Source organism: Piliocolobus tephrosceles, chromosome 4 (genome assembly GCF_002776525.5).
Source record: "Piliocolobus tephrosceles isolate RC106 chromosome 4, ASM277652v3, whole genome shotgun sequence".
Lineage (NCBI taxonomy): Eukaryota > Metazoa > Chordata > Mammalia > Primates > Cercopithecidae > Piliocolobus > Piliocolobus tephrosceles.
The window spans coordinates 62,662,045-62,668,044 of record NC_045437.1 but is presented as its reverse complement, the minus strand read 5'-3'; the positions used below and the strand labels follow the sequence as shown (position 1 = coordinate 62,668,044).

The following is a 6,000-nucleotide window of genomic DNA, read 5'->3' as shown; positions in this document are numbered from 1 at the left end:
AGCACTTTGGGCAGCCAAGGCAGGCAGATCACCTGAGTTCAGGAGTTCGAGACCAGCCTAACCAACATGGCGAAACCCCATCTCTACTTAAAATACACACACACACACAAATATTAGCTGGGCATGGTGGCAAGTGCCTATAGTCCCAGCTACTCAGAAGGCTGAGGGAGGAGAACTGCTTGAATCCGAGAGGCAGAGGTTGCAGTGAGTGGAGATCATGCCACTGCACTCCAGTCTGGGCAACAAAGGAAGACTCCATCTCGAAAAAACAAAACCAAAACAAAACAACCAGATGGTTGGGTCCACCCCAGAGTTTCTGATTCAGTAGGACTTGGGGAGGCCAATGATATGCATTTCTGCCATTTTCCAGGCAATGCTGCAGGTCCTAGGACAACACTTTGAGAATTTCTCCCCTATAACACAGTGCAGGGCCTTGCAAATAAATTGTCAAATTGTTACAGGTATTGCAGAGATTAAGGGTGCACAAATGCCTTCGGTAAATTCCCATTTCACTGCTTACTCTATCTTTGCACAAACTATTTAATCTCTTTGTACATCTCTCTTTACCTGTATAATGAAGAAAATAATAGAAATCATGTATTTCAAAGGATTGTTATTAATATTCAGTGAGAAAATATATATAAAAATACTGCATCTGGTATAGTTAGTGCTAAGTAAACATGGTTATTATTGTTTTTAATTATCTCCTTTCCTAGTCCATTAGTTTGAAGTCAGGGTCTACCTCTAGTTTTTCTTTGTGTAACTACCCCTTAGAAGCCCCGCCAATATCTAAAGCTCTGCCTCACACAAAGCAAACACTAAATAAATATTTCCTGAGTGAATAATTAAAGAAACAAACTAATACACCCTCAAATATCGTGGATTGAATGTTGAATAGGACAACCAAGTTCAGTCTACATTTTTATAGAGACCTTTTAATCATAGCATAAAGCCAATTAAAATGGATATTTCTGCATTAAAGTGTAAACTCAGAGATGATTAGTAAATGTAATAATTCCCCAAGCAGGTATTAACAGCTAGCCTTTAGGCACTCAGTGCCAGCATTGTTCTCTGCCCTCTGGGCAAATTAACCCATAGAATCTGGCCTCATTTAGTGTTAAACCTCAAGTTGATCTATCAGTTAGAAATTGCATTTGGCTACAGAGGACCCCAAAATAGTGGCTCAAACACGCAAAGGTATTTTCTCTCACACAGAAATACATTTTAAGGTAGGCAGGTCAGGGCCGTGCAATGGCGCAGCAGAGTCTCCAAGGACTGAGACCTTCTGTCTTTCTGCTCCAGCCACTGACACGCACAGCCTTTCTTCGAATTCACCTCAGAGTCCAGGATGGCTGAAAAGGGCATTAGCTTCCTATCAGCTTTCCAGCCAGGAGGAAAAGGAAAGGATTCAGGGCAAAAGCCTCCTCCCTCCCTTTTAAGAAGCCTTCCTGTAAGTCCCACAGAATAAATCTAGTCAGCCAGAGCCTGGCCACACAGTCACACCCTGTCTCAAGGGAAAGACGATCTTTGAACTAAGCACGTTGCTGGCCAGAGAAATCAAGCTTCTGTTAGTAAGGAGAGCGGGGAGAATGGGCTTTGGTTTAGAGAATTTGCCCAGTCTGCAATAACTAGCATACACACACACACACACACACACACAGTCATCTTTCTTGTCTCCCAGTGAACAACAAATCACACGTTTCAATATTTGCTAAGTAAGCTGCCGTGAGTGAGTTTCACTCACACATTTTTGCTATCACATTTTTGATAAGGCAAAACTTGAAATTTAACCATGCCTCAGCCTTAGGGAAAGCAGTTGGCTCGGCAGCAGGGCCACATGCTGTGTATATGCAGAGTGTAAATTTGGATCACACACACTGTGATGATGCTGGCAGTTGGGATAAAAATAAATACCTCCCAACACTCTCTGCATTGTGATTATGGTATTCAAACCTTGAGCACGAGGGTGATGAAAGCAAACAGTGGGAGAATGAACACACTGGAACACCTCCTTCAAGGAAAGCTGATGGGATCTGAAATAACAGAAGACATCATTTAGTAGGAATCTCTCTCTCTTTCTGTCTTCCCTCTTCCCACCATCTACACTGTATCACAGCTGCAGTTTTACTTAACTTTTGCAAGCTAAATTGTAAAGCACCTATATGCCAACCTCCAAAGAGAGCCTTCTCCACTGAAACACTCCAAGCCATCAGCTAACCTGGATCCGCAGCTCCTCCATGGTTGAAGCCTCGGAGGCAGACAAAAACTCCTTTATAAAGAAGCTCGGACAGAACTAAACTCTGAAACGATAGGGTCTCTGTGCTCTTTGTGTAGGCAGGCAATTTCCCAGCAAGGGTTTGGGTTTTGCAGTTAGCTTTTGTAATTACAATAAAAGAGAGATAGTAACCTTTAGAGTGAGTGGCAGCAGCACCCTAACACTAGGCTGTGTGAAAACAGATCACATTACTCCAAAGCCTCACATTGCAGCCGGGGTTATTGTGCAAAACTGGGTTCTGTTGTAGGCATCCAGGGAGCCTTTCTTCATCAAGGGGTGTCATTGCACCTGTGCAAAGTAGATTTTTTTTTCTTTAAGGTTCTTTTTTTCCTTTTTTTCTTTTTTCTCCACCCCCAGTTCAACTGATATTGAAAGTCACTGCAAAGTGATTTGTGTGAGGATGTATTGGGGATGGGTGGCGAAGGAGGAAATCTTGTAGGGGTCAGGGGACAGTGTCCATAGGCAGAGTAAAGTGTTGGGTGAACCACGTCGGGAATGAAACTGTTCTGCAATTCCTTTAGATGCTGCATGTGACTTGCTGGAGCAGACAGAAACTCAGGTGTTTGGCTATCTTGATCAAGTCACCGCATCAACAGAGTTTAGAAGCTGCTGGTCACCATCACTTGTGCTTTCCTGTGATAAGAATGAATATTAGTAAATCAGGAACTGTTTTCAGCTCTGAAGACGTTCTTTCTTTTAACTTTTTTTCATAACACATGAGCCTTGCATATAATGATATTCTATCTAATAGGTATCAATTAAAAAAACATATCCTAAAGGAAAATCATTCTTCAAGCTGAGCATCTGCTAGTGGAAGGATTTCAAGGGCATGGTTCTGATCTACTCATGGTAATGACTCCCTCCACATCACCGTAGTGGGGTCGGAACTGTGTGGAAGAGGCAATGAATGGTGGAAATTCAGTCCCAGTCCAGGCGGCTCAGTGAATAGAAGACATAGAAAATGTGAAGTGAGGAAAGCAGTCATTCGTTCATTCAACAAGTACTTACTGAGTGCCAGCTGTATACCACCGTTTGACCCTATTCTAGTGTTAGTCATCATTCTAGGAACCAGACAGACCAGATCTCTGCCCTTGTGAAGCTCAAGTTCAACCAATGTTTATTGTGCAGGATGTACAGGCAAATTTCTGTACTAGGCATGGTTAGGGTACAAAAATCAGTAATGCACAACCATCAGAAATCCTCAGATTTCTTACAAGCTTATGAGGGAGATACCAATGCCGTTTTAAGATCTTATAGAGGACGCTGTCAGGGCTCAAAGAAGGGTGTATATGGGTAGGAAGTGCTCTGAGCCTAATACACATGAAAGAGCAAAACCAAATTATCAGAAGCTGGGAGGAGCTGCAGAAGGGAACATGGTAAAGTGAGGCCCACACAGGGAGAGGGATCTGGACTGGGCTAACTTTGAATTTGGAGTTTAGGGCTCTTCACTCCATATCCCTTGCCACAACCTGTAAATTTCTGCTGGACCTAATCAGGCCATTCATGGGGCTTCGGAGCCCACCCATTCTGTAGCCCAAGTGGCTAGAAGTAGGGCATAAGGGTTAGCAGGACATTTTAAGCATGTGTATGTGTCCCTCCCTATCCTTCAGGCTTCTTGGGGGCTGAAAATGGTGTACTGAAGAGGTTACAAAGCCATCAAAGAAGTATTTTGTTCAGCATGCAAATTATTTGAAAAAAAATGTTTGAGCCAATATTTAAAAATCAAAAGATTTCCGTTTTGTAACGCAGCTTTCCAGCATGTTTAATAGAGATCAGAAGCTATGGCAACCCTGGGCCCACACTACTGCAGTGTCAGAGGAGGCCAGAGCAGAAGTCTCCACTGACCCCGCCCTCCCGGGTAGACGGGCCATGCACCCACACACCAGTCCCCACAACTCCCATAGGTCTGCCCTACTCTGAAGTCAACCATCAGTTGCCAATTCTCATGAAAATTACAATGTTGGTATTTTAGTGTAAAGAAATATCCTTTTCCTCTGTTGCTATCAAATATGGGGACATAAAAGTCCTGAGGGATGGCATATCTTTCAAGAAGCAAAAATCATTCTTTCCTTCATTTTACAAATATTTATTGAGGGCCTACTATGAGTCAGGTACTGTTTTAAACACTGGGAATATAGCAATGAGGAAAAAAAGACAATGCTCTCCTCTACCCCCGACTTGAGGAGCTATTTTTTTATTTGTGAGAGATAGACAATAAACAAATACATCACATATTCTCAGGCAGTGGTATGAAATATGAGAGGAAAAGGTAGGGGTAGGGTGAGAGAAGAGGATTAGTTAGGATTGGGTGAAAGGGGCAGATGTGTCATTGGTCAGGGAAGGCCTCTCTGACAAGTGATGTCTGAACAGAAACCTGAGTGACTAGATGGGTGAGTGCTGACAGGTTTATTTCCTTGTAGAAGAAAAAAAAATTGCAATGTATCTAAGATGCAATGAGCATTTGAGTCAAAAGAATTTAAGGCTGTTAGTAAATAAATTAAGGTTTAAAAAAAAAAACCATGGAATAGCACACAGAAAGACTGGGGTCCCATCTTCAAGAATCCTGCTTTTGCAATAAAAAAAAAAAAAAAAAAAAAAAAAATTTGAATTTGTATAGTCATTTTACTGCATGGGAGACCAAAGTCAAGTTTAATATTAGCAGTCTAATTACATTTCAATCTTTGTGACTGTGTGAGATAAGTAAGAACATCTCCATGCTTCAGATAGAGAAATAAGGCTCAGATCAGATCGTCCAATGTCTCTGCTTGCAATAACGTGGTTACTAAGTAGTAGAGACGAGATTATCCTCACTCCAGTCCAGCATCTTTCCAAGGTTATGCTTCAATAACTTCCTCCAAAGCACCAGAACAAGAATACAGTGACAGCAAACCTAGGGAGAGGAGGTAAGGAGGATAGATGCAGAGAGATCCAGGAGGTGCTTCAGAGCAACCAGCTCCAGATGTGGAATTTCTTCACGATTTCATATGATCTTGGAAATGCATATACATTTTGCATTTATTCCATAATATATCTATATTTGTTCATTTCAAATCAAATAAAGAAACCATTACAGGAAGGTGTACCATGTTTACTACCCAACTTTGCTTGCCAATCCCCCAAATGCACTCAGGACCTCAGTTTTGAAAATGGTGCTAGGGGTCTGCAGAATGTCACAAGCAGACTAGCAGAACAAGAGCCAATAGGGAATTGACCCAGAAATGCTACAGAACATAATATTCTCTATCAAATGCATAATTATTAAGATGTATCAAATTGATTAAAATAGTCTCTACACTTCAAGTATAAGCAAGCATGTATGAACAAATGGTATTCAAGTGTCAAACCTTTGTTTCTTTCTTGTAATTTAATTAGTAAGATGTTGTGTACGTCTGGAAATAAAATAACACAGTCCAAGAAAGCTGGTGGTGGTAAAAATCCAAGAATAAAGTCATTGTCATTGAGTGCAAATAAGTGCTTTTCTGAGACAATTTTCCTTTACTGTAAAATAACTCATTATTCATTAAGGGAAAAGTATAACATTACTGTTCGGGAATGTATCAACTAGATATTGGCATCTCTGCACTCTTCTAATCATAAACTGTTACAGATGGATTTCCAGAGTTTTGTAGGTCACAGGATGAAAATCATTCTCCCTTGCCCTATCTCTCATTCTTTTATAATCGCAAGTTTGTTTTTTTTTTTTTGTTTTTGTTTTTTTTTTTTAA

The 6,000-nt window shown here is 41.0% G+C and overlaps 1 long non-coding RNA gene across 2 annotated transcripts in view; it reads right to left on the bottom strand.

Moving 5' to 3' along the window:
• Nucleotides 1-1,805: 1,805 nt before the first annotated feature.
• LOC111541542 overlaps nucleotides 1,806-6,000 on the bottom strand; it is a 71,561-nt gene continuing 67,366 nt past the window's right edge. For both annotated transcript variants that reach the window (XR_002731295.2, XR_002731294.2), the window contains 2 exons: nucleotides 2,408-2,908; nucleotides 1,806-2,033 (listed from right to left, as the gene is read on the bottom strand). This is a non-coding gene — a long non-coding RNA (uncharacterized LOC111541542). The remainder of the gene's footprint in view (nucleotides 2,034-2,407; nucleotides 2,909-6,000) is intronic.